Below are 16,780 nucleotides of genomic sequence, written 5' to 3'. Positions count from 1 at the left end.
CATCTTGTTTGGGACTCTGTGACCTTCTTGGACTTGTTTGAGTTTTTTCTCCACAATATCAGGGAAGTTTTCTGTCATTTCTTCAAACAGGTTTTCTATTCCTTGCTCAGTTTCCTCTCCTTCTGACACCCCTATTATGCAGATGTTGTTTCATTTTGTGTTGTCCCAAAGTTCTCTTAGGCTCTGCTCCTGCTTTTTAAGTCCCCCCCCCCCTCATTGCTGCTCTGCTTGAGTGTTTTTTCCTACCTTGTCTTTTAGCTGGCTTCTTCTAGTGTGCTGTTGATGCTTTCTATTGTGTTCTTTATTGCAGCTATGTCATTCTTCATTTCTTCTTGGTTCTTCTTCATTTCCTCTTGATTCTTACACATGTTGAATTTGTCTTTCATCCTTTTCAGCATCCTTATGACCATTGCTCTGAATTCTTTCTCTGACAAATTGCTTGCCTCCATTTCATTTACTTCCTTTTCTGGTGATTTCTCCTTTTCTTTCATATGGGGGCTGTTTCTTTGGCTTCTGACTGGCGAGTGCAGTGGTGGTGGTGGTGGGACATCCCCTGAGGGGTCCCAGACTGTGAGACAGTGCAGGCTGGGCTGGGGGACACCCCCCCTTCAGTGCACGAATGTCGTGCACTGGGCCTCTAGTATATATATTTTAAATATGTATATATAAGAAAAAATTTTTCCCCTTTCTTTAATCTATCTATATATTCATCTATTTTTGGAAAAGGAGAATAGAGAGCAGATAGGCTGAGTTTGGTGACTGAAACTAATTAAGCTATTAGTAGAAGAAGAGAGCAAGTGAGTAGGGGAAAAACAAAAACATAAAAAGAAAAACAAAAAACAAAGAAACAAACAATAATACAAACAACAAGAAAAAAAGTTGGCTAGTGCAGAAAGAGAAAAGAGAAGGGTGCATAGACTTGGAGTTAGGGAGAGGAAATTAGATATATGAGTAAGCCAACAGAGACTACTATAATAGTAATGCATCAATAAAGCATATAAAGAAGATCAGTTTTTAACAAGGAGTGAAAAGAAAGGAGAGAGAAAAACTAAAGCAGGAACAGGAGAAGAGAAACAGGATGAAAAAGGGAGAAGTGAGGAAGAAAAGATTGGCAAAAAGGAAAAAATGAGATAAAGTAAAATAATGATAATAAAAACAAAAATAGAATGTAGAATACTAGTCTAATAGAAATAAAAGATTAAAATAATAATAATATAATAAAAATTCTTTTTTTTCTGTTTTTTTTTAATTTTTTATTTTATTTTATTTTTTTAGAATTTTTGTGAGTTTATTTGAGCCAAACTGTCGACATATGCCAGGAAGCAGAACCTCAAGGAATTGAGATAATGCTCCGGAGAATGGCGGGGTTACATTTGTATTTATACATTTGCAATCAAAGGAGGGACATAAGTGGGTTACATGAAATTCATTGGTGATAGATTAAGGAGGAGGGATAAAGCAAAGCAGGGAAATCCCTGGGATTGGATAAAAGTAAAATGATGGACACATACTTAGGTGGGTGCAGGATCAATTAACATAACAATGAAGGAATTTGTGGTATCTGTCTTAGCGCCCAGCACATTTGGTTGTGCCCCAGGGGCTCCAGAAAAAGGGAAGTTACAAGTTACCCAGACATTTCAATGGTGTGTTATCATAGATGCAAAAAGACAGATAGGCTCAGTTAAGGTAAAGGTTGACCTTGTCAGTGAAGATACCGGTCTAGGACGTAACTGCCCACCATAACTGCTCTGAGTTAAAGTTTAATTTCAGACCATCATTGTGGTTACTTTAGGTCTCACAGACTGCCATGCAGGCCTTCCCTGAGCTTGTCAGGTCAGCATGTGGCCCCTTTCGTTCACAATTACCTTCCCTCCATTAAGAGGTCCATAAAAAGGAGCCAACTGAGATCCACAAGGGGAGTCAGCAGGAGCCATGTTTGTTTTCCCCACTCCCTGTGATAGGGTTTTGCTGAGGGGCCACTGCTAGGTCCCCACTTGCTCCACTCCCTTTGGCCTGAGATGGCAGGGCAGTACAGGGGCTTCGAAGGAGCAGGTCACGACTCCTCATTCCCAGAATCATCATGGTCATCACAGTCAGCATCTTCCTCCTCCTCCTCCTCCTCTTCATCCTCAATGTCAAGGTCGTACAAGTCGTCATAAAGCCAATCTGAGCTATTGTCATTGGAAGGCACTTTAGTTTTGATGCAATATTCTGCCAGGGTTGTGGGCACTTTCACTCCATCCTTTTCTGCTTCGGCTTTAGTGGCTGAAACCTGTTTTCTAATGATTTCAGCATATCCTTTGTCTTTTCCTTTACTGTCCCTCCATTTCCTGAACATAACTGAAGCATCCGCATTGGCTGCGGAGAAGATGTTGGGCTCATTAAGCAATGAGATTACACTTAACAGGATAGTCCTGACATTCTGAATAGGATTCTACCTTTCGGAGTTCAGTTGACCACTCTGTGGGGCATCTACGGGTGGATGAAGAATTGAAATGCATACATGTCCACTCTCATAAATGTTGGGGTGCCACATTTTGGTCAAGAATCTGAAGGTAGGTGGTGAATATGGGTAGTCAATAGGAAATTTAATATGCGCCTTGAAGTAGCCGCCTTCGTAGAGGGTGTTGGGGGGTCCGAAGATGGCAACCTCCCAGTTGTAGAGGTCGGACTCATCCACCAGGGTGATCCGCGAACTCTCCACCGGCTCCTCCTGAAGGGACTTGAGCTCCAGCATCAGGGCCTTCTGGGAGCTGGCCATTGTGGTGGTGGCGGTGCCTGGCAGGGGCCCCAGTCCTCACACACCAGCCGAGCTGGACCAGGCCCCTCCCCTCGGCTCGCCCTCGGGCAAGTCCGCACCTGGCCCTGGTCTTCACACACCAGGTGGGCCGGACCAGGCCCAAGACAACCGTGGGCTGGCCCGGGTGCTCCTCACACACAACGCGGGCCGGACAGGGCCGGGCCTTCTCCTCACAAGGGGACCAGGTGCAGGGAGAGGGTGAAGGAGTTAGGGGAATTCGCTCCCGGTCCTCCCCGGCCCCGGAGGGGGCCTCCACTTGGGGCGGGGGGGGGGGGGCGGAGAAAAGGTGGAAGCGGAGAAAGGCGGCAGAGGGCTGGCGATGATGAGAGGGGGCCAGGCCGGCTGGGAGCGCCTTCTTCTTCTCTGGGGCCTCCGCAGCCGCTGTTTCTCTTTATAATAGTGCAAATGGACAATCGTGCACTCACCTAAGGAGCAGATCCAGGGCTTTCCGTAGCATGAAAAATAGGAAGAGGTCAGCTCAAGGATCAAGCCTTGATGTGTGGTTGCAGTCTCTTCCAGAAGTCTCCCCAGCCAGGTGAGTTCCCAAGACACTCTGTTCTGGAGAAGGTTCCAAGTTCTGTGTTTTATTGTCTTGTTACATCTGTATTTATACCAGTTGATTTTAATCCTATCAATCTCTATTCCAAAGGTTAGGGCGTTTCTTATCTCCATTCCAGGGAGTAAAGATTATGTAGCTTAAGCATGATTGTTCGTAGTTAAAGTGATTAACTACCCGCCTGGCACTTAGTTAAGGGGTTTTATTCCCTCCTTAACTTCAGGGAAAAATCCCTACCTGGGGAAACTAAAAGATAAAAAATAAAAAAGTGAAGTAGTGAAGTGTTTGCTTCAGCTGAGTTTTAGTGTCCTATAGGGCTGGTTTAAGACCACTGTCTACTGTTCCGTCTGCCATGTCTCAGTTTCCTGTTAGGTAGTCAGCACTGTGTTGAAGTTCCCAGTGATCCACCACTCCTCTGTGTCAGACTCCACAGCATTGGTTTCAGGCAGGTGGAATCAATCTGCCTGCTTTGTTTTTCTGCCTGCTTTCAGTTGTATTTACACAAATGTCTATGTCTGACATGGGCTGTAGGTGTTGTTGTTACTGTATTAGTTTCTGGGACCAAATGGCCCCTCAACTCAGTCCCTGTGGGCTCCCTGGGGTATTCAGAAACCTAGTTTCCCTGCAGATCTCAAGGCTGGGTGCGGCTGTGCTGCTAGAAGAAGTCCGGTCTTCAGGAGAAAAATGGCTGTTCAGGGTTGGAGGGACTGGACTGTCCCAGAGCTAGCTTCCTGGTTGCCTCTCCCTATTTTTCTCTCCACCTCCCCCTGCATCACAATCTCAGTTAGTGTTTGTAATTAAAAGATCCTATGTGCTGGGTTTAGCGAGAAAAAGCCAGGAAAATATAAAGAAAGAGCAACTGCACCACTGTGTCTCTCTCCCCCGGCACTACATGGCCGGTGCAGAACTTTAGGCTGCCTTTCTGGGTGCAGCCTCCCACGGCTGTGGGCTTAGATCTAGAGTCCCCAGCTGCCAGCAGCCCTGTGGACCCCCTTCCACAGTTGAGTGTTATGCGTGTCCCCATGGGACATGGACTTGGTACAGCGCAATTTCCTTCTAATCCTATTTGCATGTGTCTCTCTCTCTCCAGCCCAGATCCCCAGTCTTACTGTTCTGCAGGTGTCCCCTGTCCTTTCCAGCCACGGATTGTGTCCCCATCTGTGTTTAATTCACCAATTCTGGGTGGATGTTATTTGATTCAGCTGTTTCTTCTATCTGCTCCGTGAGAAGGTGCAGGTTATGTCAGCCTATTTGGCCGCCATTTTGTCTCCCCCTGACAAACTTTTTAGGAGCCCACGCTGGGGAGGCTGGAGTCTTGGTGTTTGTGCATTCACAGCAGAGTCAGCAGGTCCCTGGCCAGTGTGGCTGTAGGGTCCCAGGTGGCATCCGAGGTCTCTCCCGATGGAGGTGAGGCTGGCCTCCCAGTCACAGCTGCTCTCCCCTTCAAGATGGCACAGTCTCTGCAGAAGAGCCGGCTGCTCTGGGAGAGATTGCAGTGGCAGTAGAGGCTGCCTGGCTAGGGGAGCCTCGTCCGCCAGCTCCCCAAAGTCCCGTGGAATATAACTGACCTTCACACACACACACACACACACACACACGCCCCACACATCCATGCACTCCCCTTTTCCTCTCTTACTCACTGCTATCCTGTCGGCCACCATCTTTGATCTCCACCACATGCCCAGGTTTTGGGTTCAATCTCCAATGTGGGGTGTGAAAGAAGTAGCCAATCAATGATTCTCTCTCATCATTGATGTTTCTATCTCTCTCTCCTTTCCTCTCTAACATCAATAAAATATATATTTTAAAAAATTTCTTTCTTTGATCTTCAGCATTTTAATTATGATGAGTCTTGGTGTGGGTTTCTTTGAGTTCATCTTGTTAGTTACTCTCTGTACTTCCTGGACTTTTACATCTATTTCTTTCACCAAGTTAGGGAAGTTTTCAGTTATTATTTCTTCAAATAGGTTCTCAATGTTTCTCTTTTCATCCTACCACCTCTAGAAATGATTGTTTTTACATAGGATGTTGTCTCAAAGGTCCTTTAAATTAGCTTCATTTTTTATTCTTTTTTTCTTTACTGGTTGGGTATTTTGTGTTTCCTTGTTATCCAAATTGCTGATTCAGTCCTCTGCTCTGCTTCATCTAATCTGCTGTTGATTCCTTCTAATTCTTTTTATTGATTTTAGAGAGGGAGAAAAAGAGAGAGGGAGAGAGAGAGAAACATCGATCAGCTGCCTCCTGCATGCCCCCTACTGGGATCGATCCTGTAACCCCAGGCATGTGCCCTGACCAGGAATTGAATCAGTAACCTCTGGGTGCATGGGACAATGCTCAACAAACTAAGCCACACTGGCTTTTACCCTCCTAGTATATTTTTCATTTCAATTAACATATTATTCATTTTTATCTGGTTGTCTTTTATGGTTTCTGTGTCCTTTTTTATGCTTACTACCTCTTTGTTGAAGTTCTCACTAAGTTCCTTGAGCATCCTTATAACAGTAATTTGAACTCTGTATATGGTAGATTGCTTGCCTCAATTTCATTTAGCTTTTTTCTCCTGTTGTTTCATTTGGAACATGTTTCTCCTCATGTTGGCTGCCTCTCTTGCTTCTATATATTAGGTAGATATACTACAGCTCTCAGTCTTGGCAGTGTGGCCTTATGTAGTAGGTATCCAGTGGGGTCCAGTGGCACTGTCTCCCTGTTCACCAGAGCCAGGTGCTTGAGTAGCATACCTTACGTGGGGTTTGTGTGCCTTCCAGTTGTAGTTGAGCATTGATTACTGTTGGCATGTCAGTGGGAATGTGGTCCTCAGGCTGACTGGCCATGAGGTTTGGCCATGACCACAGCATATGGGCTGACCTGACCCCACAGAGCAGGATTTTCCCCAGCAGGCTCTGGTGCCTTCTTATATCACCCTTTGGGTGAGCTGCTTGTGGAGTTGGGTGATGCTCTGTTGTGGTCTAAAGCCAGCCACCAGGTGTTTTGGTTCTGGAGCCTCTTGGGAATGGCTCTGGTTCAGGCCAAGATCATTTGCTGCCTGTAACCAGTCCAGGGTCACCTGGTGGGAGCTACAAAGCAATCCGAGGTTAGTAGCTGCCTGTGCTGGACCTGGAGGTATGCGGGAGAGTTCATTTTGTGCACTGATGTTGGCTGCTACCTGTATGAGGCCTTGAGCAGCTCAGCAAAAGCCACAGTGCACCCTGAGGCCTGCTGCTGCCTGCACTTGCCTGTAAGGCTCAGCTACTGAAGGAGCCTTGGGTGGTACATGGATTGGGTTGGGCAGGGTCATAGGCAGTCATCAGGGTGAGTGAGTGGATTTCATCAGGCTAATTCAGATTCATATTTAGTTGTATGGAGGGAGAGCTCAACACAGAAAAGATGATACCTGCCCTGTGACCATACTAGAGGAGGGCTCAACACAGGAACATTGGTGGATGTCCCTCCAGCCCTCACCCTGAAGCCACACTACTCAGTTTCTCTCTGTATGTCTGTGCTGCCTCCTTGGCCACTGTCCCTCCCCTGGAGCCCAGGGTAAACGCCTGAGAGTGAGTCTATGCATAGGCTCTTTAAGAGGATTCCTGGATTTCCAGCAGCCTTCCATCTCACCCAGATGGACTAAATCCTGGCTGATTTTCAGTCATATGCTGTGGGGCTCTCTTCCCAGCACTGGTGCTCTGGGCTGGGGAGCCCAGTGTGGGACTGGACCCCGCTGCTCCTCAGGGTGTCCTCTAGCTGAGATATCTCAGTGTGAGTGCTGCATCATACATTTCAAATAATCGCACACTCATTGCTGCTTTGTTTGATAACAGCTCGAGAGAATGCCCAATAGGTCACTTGGCTTATTCCCTGGCTTGGGTTTCTACGAAGTGAAATGTGACCCTGGATTTAGGGATCCATCTGTGTTCATTAGCAGGCAGGAAATTTGGAATTAGGTAGTTGAGGGGCATCATTCACATTCTTGCCACCACATCAAATTTCAGTAGGAATAAAGGTGTTTTAGCCTGGCTGGTGTGGCTCAGTGGTTGAGCATTGACCTATGGACCAGGAGGTCATGGGTTTGATTCCCGGTCAGGGCACATGCCTGGGTTGTGGGCTTGATTCCCAGTGTGAAGTGTGCAGGAAGCAGCCAATCAATGATTCTCTCTCATCACTGATATTTCCATCTCTCTCCCCTCTTTCTCTCTGAAATAAATAAAAATATATTTTTAAAAAGAAATAAAAGGTGTTTTATCTTACATTGACTTCCTCTAAGGAGGAAACATTGCTTATTTTGTTGCTGAGCATAACTGAGAGTGATCAGTTTCAGGGAAAGTGTAAAATAAAGTTCACTTAATTTCTGGCTATACAATAGATATAAAAATTTCTTCAGGAAAGAAGTTCAGGTTCTTAATCACCTTTGAATAACCAGTTTTACTCAGGAGGCCATAAAGATATGCAAAAATAAAAATTTGGGCCAGTCTACAAAGATAACAATATCAATTACTCCAGGCAAAAAAATTAGCACACTTTTAATATATTAATAGTCCAGAGGCAAGCCTTTAAATTTTAACGACGGCAAATTTGGCTTTTAAATATTTTTTAAAGCTTGGGAACTCATTGTGATCTTTCATTGTCCTCTGTCACTGGAGTGCATGATAATTGAGGCATTAAAGGGAATTCTGTTTACCTAGAAGCAGGGAAAATCTTCATTCTGACTCTGTAGCAGTGTCATTTGTCACCTGTGACAATAAAAGAAACTAGATCAAGGCAGAGTGTGAGTACTATGAGGGATGCACAAGATGCACTGGGGTGTGGGAAGAAAAGATTCCAATTTCTATTTATGTTTATTTTTCCAAAAACTGGAAAAAAACCTAAGTTTTTTAAAGCCCATACACATGCCCTGGCACTGGCACCTTCATGGGGCCTGAACAGTGTCTCGTTTCTTGTTTGATAAGGACCTGAAGGAAAGCTGGGGTTCCTCAAGGGTCATGGTCACACCTTTTCTTTCTTTCCTTGTTTTTAAAATCTTCACCCAAGGATATTTTTCCATTGATTTTTAGGGAGACTGGAAGAGAGAGGGAAAGACAGAGAGAAACATCGATGTGAGAGAAACACACTAATTGGTTGCCTCCTGCAAGAGCCCTGACTAGGGCCTGGGCCTGGGAGGAGCCTGCAACCAAGGTATATGCCCTTGACCGGAATTGAACCCAGGGCCCTTTGGTCCACCGGCTAGGGTGACACCTTTCCTTTCATGAGTAGTACAGCAATGGATAGCTGTGCGCATGTGTCTGATAAAGTGGATTATGGATGGTGCTATCTAGTCCTCACTAAACTACTCATCACAAAATGCACATGTTGCTTAAGAATATATCTGCAAATAAATTGAGAGTAGAATGTCAATAATAAGGTAAGAATAAATGGATGTGAAGAAAAAGCAGCAGTGACAGCTCCACTTCCAGAACTATCTCTTATTTTAATTTTTTTTCATTAAGGCTATTTTTAGAACACTTTAAAATTCACAGCAAAATTGAGGGAAAGGTACAGAAATTTCCCCTGTGCCCCTTGTCCTCACACAAGCATAGCCCCAACCACCAGCACCATCCTCCACCACAGTGGTGCATTTGTTACAACTGATAAACCTACAAAGACAGGTCACAATCATTCAAAGTCCATGGTTTACATTAGGGCTCACTCTTGGTGTACATTCTATGGGTTTGGATAAATGTATGACATGTAATCACCGTTATGTAGTATATAGAACAGTTTCACTGCCCTGAGCATCCTCTGAGTTCCTCCTATGCATTCATTTCCCACCCCTCACTCCCCTTGGCAACCACTGATCTTTTTACTGTCTTTGTAGTTTTGCCTTTTTCAGAATGGTTGGAATCATACAGTTTGTAGCCTTTTGTGATTGGCTTCTTTCAATTAGTAATATGCATTTAAGGTTCCTCCATATCGTTTCATGGTTTGATAGCTCATTTATTTTTAATGTTGAATAATATACATTCAGCACAAAATAATATATAGTATATAGTATACCTATGATAATCTATACTAATAAAAGGGTAATATGCTAATTAGACTGGGTCAGCTGGACATCTTCTGGTCATCCAGTTCTACTTCTGGACAAAGCCATGGTGGTGGTGGCCAAGGCAGAGGCAGTTAGGGGCGATCAGCCTGGCAGGGGAGCAGTTAGGGGTGATCAGGCAGGCAGAGTGGTTAGGGGCAATCAGACAGGCAGGCAGGTGAGCGGTTAGGAGCCAGCGGTCCCAGGTTGCAAGAGGGATATCCGACTGCCGTTTTAGGCTCAATCCCTGCAGTTGGACATCCCCCAAGGGATCCTGGATTGGAGAGGGTGCAAATGGGGCTGAAGGACCCACCCCCACCCCCTGTGCACAAATTTCGTGCACTGGGCCTCTAGTATCTATAATAATAAAAACATAATATGCTAATTAGAGCAGTAGGAAGTGGATGACCTTCTGAATGAAGCCGGGGCTGGGAGGGAAGCCCGGGTTCCGGGTGCCAGCTGGTGGCCGGAGGGAAGCCCAGGTCCTGGGTGCCAGAGGGAAGCTGGTGCCAGCAGCCGGGGAAAGGAAGGCCTACTCTTGCATGAATTTCATGCATCGGGCCTCTAGTATTATAATAATATATAATATGTCTGTATATACCATAATTTATTCACCTACTAAAGACATCTTGGCTGCTTCAACTATCAGTAAAGTCACTAAGTAGTTATGCAAATACAAATTCATACATATTGTCACTAATTATGATCCTCACTGTTTAATGTCTTGGGATGTTACCTAATAAGAGTACAAAGCCATAATGATAGGAAAACAGAAAATAAAAATGATTACAATATTTTTCATTGATTTAAAATAATGGACTATTCAATGTAATATTCTTGGTTTCATTTTCCTTTATTTTTTTAAAAAAGCCCCTAAGTTCTACGGCTTCCAGGAAGCATCAGAGAAACAGAAGTGCCATTTCTGTACACTTTGTAAAGCAGCACCTAGATGCACACACTGCCGCCAATGCTCCAGTGCGCCGCCCATCCGACTGTGACTGCCTGGCCTCTGCCGCGCCTGTGGGCTGAGATGGGGCTTTAAGGCGCTTGTTTCCTGCTCAGTGGCACTGAGCACAGACACAAGAAACCCTCACACCGGGCACAGCCCTAGCCTACGTGGCCACACGGGTGGCTGCCCCAGGCTCCAGGTGCAGGTGCAGCAGGAACACCTGTGGGCACGCTGCCCAAGGGTTGGTGCAGCATTTTGGTTGGGGTGCCGCTCCCATCGCGCCTTCCCCTTTGGTTTGGGGAGGCCCAGGGTGGGCTCACCCTTGGCAGCAATGCCCCACAGCGCCCCCTCGAGAAAATGGCCTTTGGATAGAGGGATATTAGCTAGACTTTAAGACACCAATGGGGCGGGCAAGCTGGACGGAGCGGTAGCCGGGGTCTCCAGGTCACACTCCTCACTTCAGCAGACACAGTGGAGAGGCGCAGGGCAGGCGGCCGCTGTGTTTTCTTTTCCTTAAGTTAATGCTCTTGGAAGGGAGGACCAGAAACAGGTGTAGAAATTTGGGCCAAAGTCATATGTGAAGAAAGTCACCCATGGGGGGGTGAGCAGCTCCGGGCCACAGTCTATGTCTTGGCTCCTCCAGGAACCGCAGCGGAGGGTACGAGGAACCACCGCCAGGTCACATGGGCCTCTGCAGTGACGTCCTCTTTCTCCTCTTGAAGAAACAGCAGCTCTTGGTGTCACCCGCCACCTCTCCCTCTGCAGGCGCTGTGATGGGCGCTGGAGTGGCCGGTAGTGTGGTCGTTGGCGTTCAGCTCCCCGCTGTTGGAATTCAGCGCCTGGTTTTGGCTGTGTAGCGGGGCTTTGTCCCGAGGCGGAGTCTGCCCAGGTGGGTCGGTGTGAACTGAGCCAATGGGCTAGGCAGGGCTTCCCGCCCAGTCGTACTCTTAGTGGAACGCTGAGCCGCTGCGGTGGAGGAGGTCTGTGAGGAGCTTCGCAGGTGGTCACAGTCCCGCTCCTCCAGACAGTACAGGTGCAGCACACAGCGCAGGTACATGGCCACGGCACACGGCCCAGGTAGATGGCCACAGCACATGGTGCAGGTACATGGCCAGGGCACACGGTGCAGGTACATGGCCAGGGCACATAGCCCAGGTACATGGCCATTGCACACAGTGCAGGTACATGGCCACGGCACACAGCGCAGGTACATGGCCACGGCACACAGCCCAGGTACATGGCCACGGCACACGGTGCAGGTACATGGCCAGGGCACATAGCCCAGGTACATGGCCACTGCACACGGTGCAGGTACATGGCCACGGCACACGGCACAGGTACATGGCCACGGCACACAGCCCAGGTACATGGCCATAGCACATGGCCCAAGTACATGGCCACGGCACACAGCCCAGGTACAGGGCCATGGCACACGGCCCAGGTACATGGCCATAGCACATGGCGCAAGTACATGGCCACGGCACACAGTGCAGGTACATGGCCCCGGCACACAGTGCAGGTACATGGCCGCGGCACACAGTGCAGGTACATGGCCCCGGCACACAGTGCAGGTACATGGCCATGGCACACAGCGCAGGTACATGGCCACGGCACACAGCGCAGGTACATGGCCACGGCACACAGCGCAGGTACATGGCCACGGCACACAGCGCAGGTCTGCGGCCACCTCCTGTGGGCGGCTCTCGCAGAGCACCTCAATGGGCGCGGCCCGCTTGGTGTCCCCGATCTTCTGGCCGCGCTCCTGAGCGGGTCCCTGAGCCCCTGCCAGGACAGGTTGCCACACAGGCAGCACATGAACAGGTGGCCTAGCACCTCCAGGTCGTCAGGGCGCTCTGCTCCTTGCCCAGGTGAGCACTGATGCTCATGGAGCGCTGTGCCCATCAGGCTGCTGTGCTTGAGGTAGGGGATGTGCTCCTTGGTCTCGGGGTCGCTGTACTCCTTGGCGATGTGGACAGTGTGCTGCCGCCGCTGCCCGGCCGCCCCGCCAGGGAGTTCTCAGGCTTCACTTCGCACCAGACGAGGCTCTTGGTGTGCACACACTCCGTGCGCCCATCAGCTGGACGGCGACCATGAGCACAGTCTTGAGCGTGAATGTGCGGTCACACACATCGAATAGGTCCTCCAGGCTGGGCCCGAGCAGCTCCACACCAGGCCTTGTCCTTCCCGCGGGCCAAAGTGGAAGACCTGAGGGACCGGCTCTGCAGAGCTGAGCTGCCGGTGGAGGCGGTGTTTCAGGTGCAGCTGCGGCCCATGGGCTCCAACCTGACAGCCACAGATTCATTTGTGTAGAGATTCTTTCCTAGCAGAGCTCCCCAAGTTGTCACAGCCTATCTTCTTCCTGACCTGGGAGTTGGGGCCCGCCATCAGGACCCCTGAACTGGTCGCTGACGCTGTGGCTGGTCCGGCCACCGGCCTGGGACATTCTCTGCCCCCCCCCCCCCCCGACTCCCCTTTCCCTCCTTTCCCTCCTTTCTTGTCAAAACCCATAAGTTTGTGGTACCCTGGCCTCTCCACGGAGACTCGGCTGCTGTACAAACCCCGGGTCTATGGAGACCTGAGGCCAGGGATGGCTCTTTGGGGCTAGAACACCATGGCACCTGGCAGACTCCTGGCTAGTGAGGTGTGGGTACTCGTGGGGCCAGGCCGCGGGACTCAGCTCGGTGGCCTCAAAGTGGCAAGCAGCGGGAGGACACATTCTGTTGACAGGGCCCGCCACCTCAGTCTTGTGGCTCCCAGCTCTCGGCTTCCGTCATGGCCCAGTGGCCGATCGGTCGAGCTGGGTGGCCCCGGCACACTCAGCAGCATGACATGGGTGCCCGCTATGTCCCGCTCCCGTGCTGCTGGCCTCCGCCTGTTGGGCGCGGGCTGTCCCTGCAGCACAGCTGCGGACCTCACATACGCCACCAGCCTTCAATGTAATATTCTTAAAAATCATAATAAGTGTAATGGAAAGCATTTAAAAGCCTCTTTGGAGGTTTCTTAGTAGGGAAAATAAAAAAGTCTTCATACCATGTGGAAAAATACTTGTTCTTTCCACTGCAATAAATACAGCTGAAATACTATATAAAAAAATATAGTGACAAGGCTTTTAATACCATTTACACTCTGACAAGTCCCAAATTTGTATTTCCATTTTAAATGCCTCAGCTCTAGACTCTTAGAAGCAGCTGATTTTTTGACACCCGCACTGGGATGTTTGCAATCTTCTCCGATTGAATGTGTCCAGACTGGGACTCTTGATCTTCATCCCGTGGCCCATCCTGTCTTCTCTACCCCTGGAAATGACTATTACATTTTCCAAGTGCTTAGATTAAAAAACCTTGTAGTGCCCTATCTTCTTTTTCTCTTACTCTATATCCAAATCCATCAGCAAATCTACTTGAATGTATCTAGAATCTTATGATTTCTCACCCTATCTGGATAATTGAAATTGGTCCCACATTCCTGTCTTGTCACATTGCAGCGTGTTCCCCATGATGTGGCAAGAGACATCTTTTTAATCCTGTCAGATCATGCCACGCTCTGCTGCATACCTCTAATGGCTGCCCATCTTGGTCAGAAAAAAATCCTCTGACTCTGGTCCTGCCACACCCCCTGCCTCAGTGCCTTTGCTCCTGCTGACATACTCTTCCCCCAGATACTCATGGCTTATACCCTCACCACTGTCAGGCCTTAGCTTAAATGTTGCTCCTCACATTGGTCTTCCTTACGACCTGAAATGGCTCACCCTATCACTTTCTATTCCACTCTCCGGTGAACTTTTCTTTAGCATGCCTACCCCTAACATATATTTGATTTTTAAAAATTTATTTATCATATATCTTTCTTCACAAGAACACAGCTCTGTGAAAACCTAATTTTGTTCATTACTTTCTTGGCACTTAGAACAGTGGGTGGTTCATACCAAATGCTCAGTAAATCATTTTTGAATGATTGAATGAAATGAATATTCAGCTGTTAGCCAGCAAATACTGCTGATAGATTCAGAAAAAAACCTTAAAGAAACAAGTATTGAAACAAATCAAGTAGTGTTTGCTACATAGCTGAGTGAAGTACAGAGGTAGCTTCCCCTTCAGTAATAAAGCATACAAAGTGGTATTCTTTCGTGAACCAATTATAGAAAAACATGCCAGAAAAGCTGTGATCTAACCATAAATAACTTTATTAGAAACAATGTTCTAATGGAACAATTGTTTAAAATAACATTTGATGGAGTGGCTGCTTTGACTGGAATAGAAAGAGGACACTGGGGTCAGGTTACAGGAATAGCTTCACTCTTGAAATTTACTGTGTAGTAATTCATAACCAAAGTAATGCTGCAAAGCAGGTGAAACCAGAAATGCACAATGCGCTAGAGGCGATCATGAATTTGATTAATCTGATTTTAACAAGTGGGAGAGCTGTACAAAGTGCCAACATCTTCGCAGTACTTTGTCCCAGGATGGACAATGACCATAAAAGTCTTACACAATAAGGAGTTTTGCAGTAATCTCTTTTTACAAAAGGACAAATGTACCAAATTTGCTGACCTTTTCTTGTGACAAGTGGATGTTAGCAGTGTGCTATCTAAGCACCATATTTTAGAAAGGAAAAACAAAACAATTATTTTTTGCCTTCATGAAAAACTTGGTGTTTTAACAATAAGAGAATTTTATGAAAAAATATTTAAATGATGTGTAAAGGGCTCATAATAGTGCCTGACACATCGCAAGCACTCAATAAATATTGGCTATTATTATCATTATATCTCCTTCCCCAAATTCTGCTCTATAAGTAGATTACAATCTTTTTGAGAGCAAGAAATGGTATCTGATCTTTCCCCATCTCTCTTTTTCCTTCCTTACCTGCACTACCAGGCACAGTGCCTTGCTTAATTCAGTTCACTTGACCCTTTTAATTAACACATATTTATTGATCATGATTATGGACAAAGCCCGCCCACCCACAACTGTTTTTGAAGTCTTTCACCTAATTTAATCCTCACCACTATCCTAAATTTTAAGAACTATCACACCTATTCTGTCACCAAAGAAACCGAGGTTTAGCAACAGTAAGTGCAGAGTTCACACAGCCAGCTGGGAGTGGAAACAGGGTCCCCGTGTAGGTGCTCTGACTTAGAGTTTGTGCCTTTTCAATATCCGGTGCAGCATGAATGTTTCCTCAGACATGATCACCTGAGGAGGTTGTCCTTCCTTAGAGTGAAGGAATCCAATCTCGGACCCACTTTTTGGAGACCTGAACACATTAAAACTCATTGAGGAAACTGAGCAAATGAAATCCTTGTTAGTTCTTGAAGAAATATTTTAATCAATTTATTTGGCACTATTCATAGATCACATGCTATTTGGTAAGCATTCCATTATCATTAAGGAGCTAATGGACAGTTAATTGAAGGAATTACACACTTAGCTAATTTGATGACTTTTAAATTTTGCTTAGATTGGAATGTACATAATCACATCAATCACAGTTAGAGTTGTGCTAATAAACAAAGCCTTCAGTTTTGCCCCTGTTGGTCGAGGGTGTTGGGGTGGAGACTGCCTACCTCTTCCTTTGGGTCACTCCTGTGGCTTCTGCCTACCTGAGATGACCTCAGAGTGGAACCAGAAATCACATAGTCATCTCTTTTGACTTTTTCCAAAATAAAAAAGAATTTCTTAGTGACTGAAAGTCTTTTCCATTGGGTGTCTTTTTGTTGTTGTTGTTAATCCTCACCCAGTGATATTTTTTCCATTGATTTTTAGAGAGAGTGGAAGGGATGGAGGGAGGGAGGGAGGAAGAGAGAGAGATAGAGAGACAGAGAGACATTAATGTGAGAGAGACACATCAATTGGTTGCCTCCCACAAGCGCCCCAACCAGGTCTGGGGATCTAACCTGAAACCCAGGTACATGCCCTTGACCAGGAATCAAATCCACAACCCTTTGGTGCCCAGGTCAATGCTCTAACCACTGAGAAACACTGGCCAGGGCTGGATGTCTTTTTAAAAAAACTTTATTGAGGTAACATTGGTTAATAACATTATATAAATTTCAGGTTTACAACATTATAATTCAACATCTATGCACTCTATAGTGTGTTCACCACCTGAAGTCTAGTTTCCATGTCACCTATATGTTTTATCCCCTTTACCCAATTTGCCATCCCCTACCCTCCTTTCTCTCATCATTCCATTGTCTGTATCTGTGAATTTATTAGTTCCTTTGTTATTTTTTGTTTTACATTACACATATCATAGTCTTTTTTTTTTCTTAATTCTCACCCAAAGATATTTTTTTCCATTGATTTCTAGAGAGTGGAAGGGAGGTAGGAGGAGGAGGAGGAGAGAGAGAAACATCGATGTGAGAGAGACACATCGTTAATTGCTTTCCCGACTGGGACTGGGGAACCTGTGACCCAGGTA

At 46.7% G+C, this 16,780-nt stretch overlaps 2 pseudogenes; both read right to left on the bottom strand.

Moving 5' to 3' along the window:
• Window positions 1-1,239: 1,239 nt before the first annotated feature.
• Window positions 1,240-2,984, bottom strand: LOC132228361 (ubiquitin-conjugating enzyme E2 R2-like; annotated as a pseudogene).
• An 8,032-nt stretch (window positions 2,985-11,016) lies between these two features.
• Window positions 11,017-12,865, bottom strand: LOC132226336 (casein kinase I-like; annotated as a pseudogene).
• Between the last annotated feature and the right edge of the window lie 3,915 nt (window positions 12,866-16,780).

Source organism: Myotis daubentonii, chromosome 2, assembly GCF_963259705.1.
Source record: "Myotis daubentonii chromosome 2, mMyoDau2.1, whole genome shotgun sequence".
NCBI classification, from domain to species: domain Eukaryota; kingdom Metazoa; phylum Chordata; class Mammalia; order Chiroptera; family Vespertilionidae; genus Myotis; species Myotis daubentonii.
The sequence above is the reverse complement of the archived record's forward strand: the minus strand, read 5'-3'. Positions and strand labels throughout refer to the sequence as shown.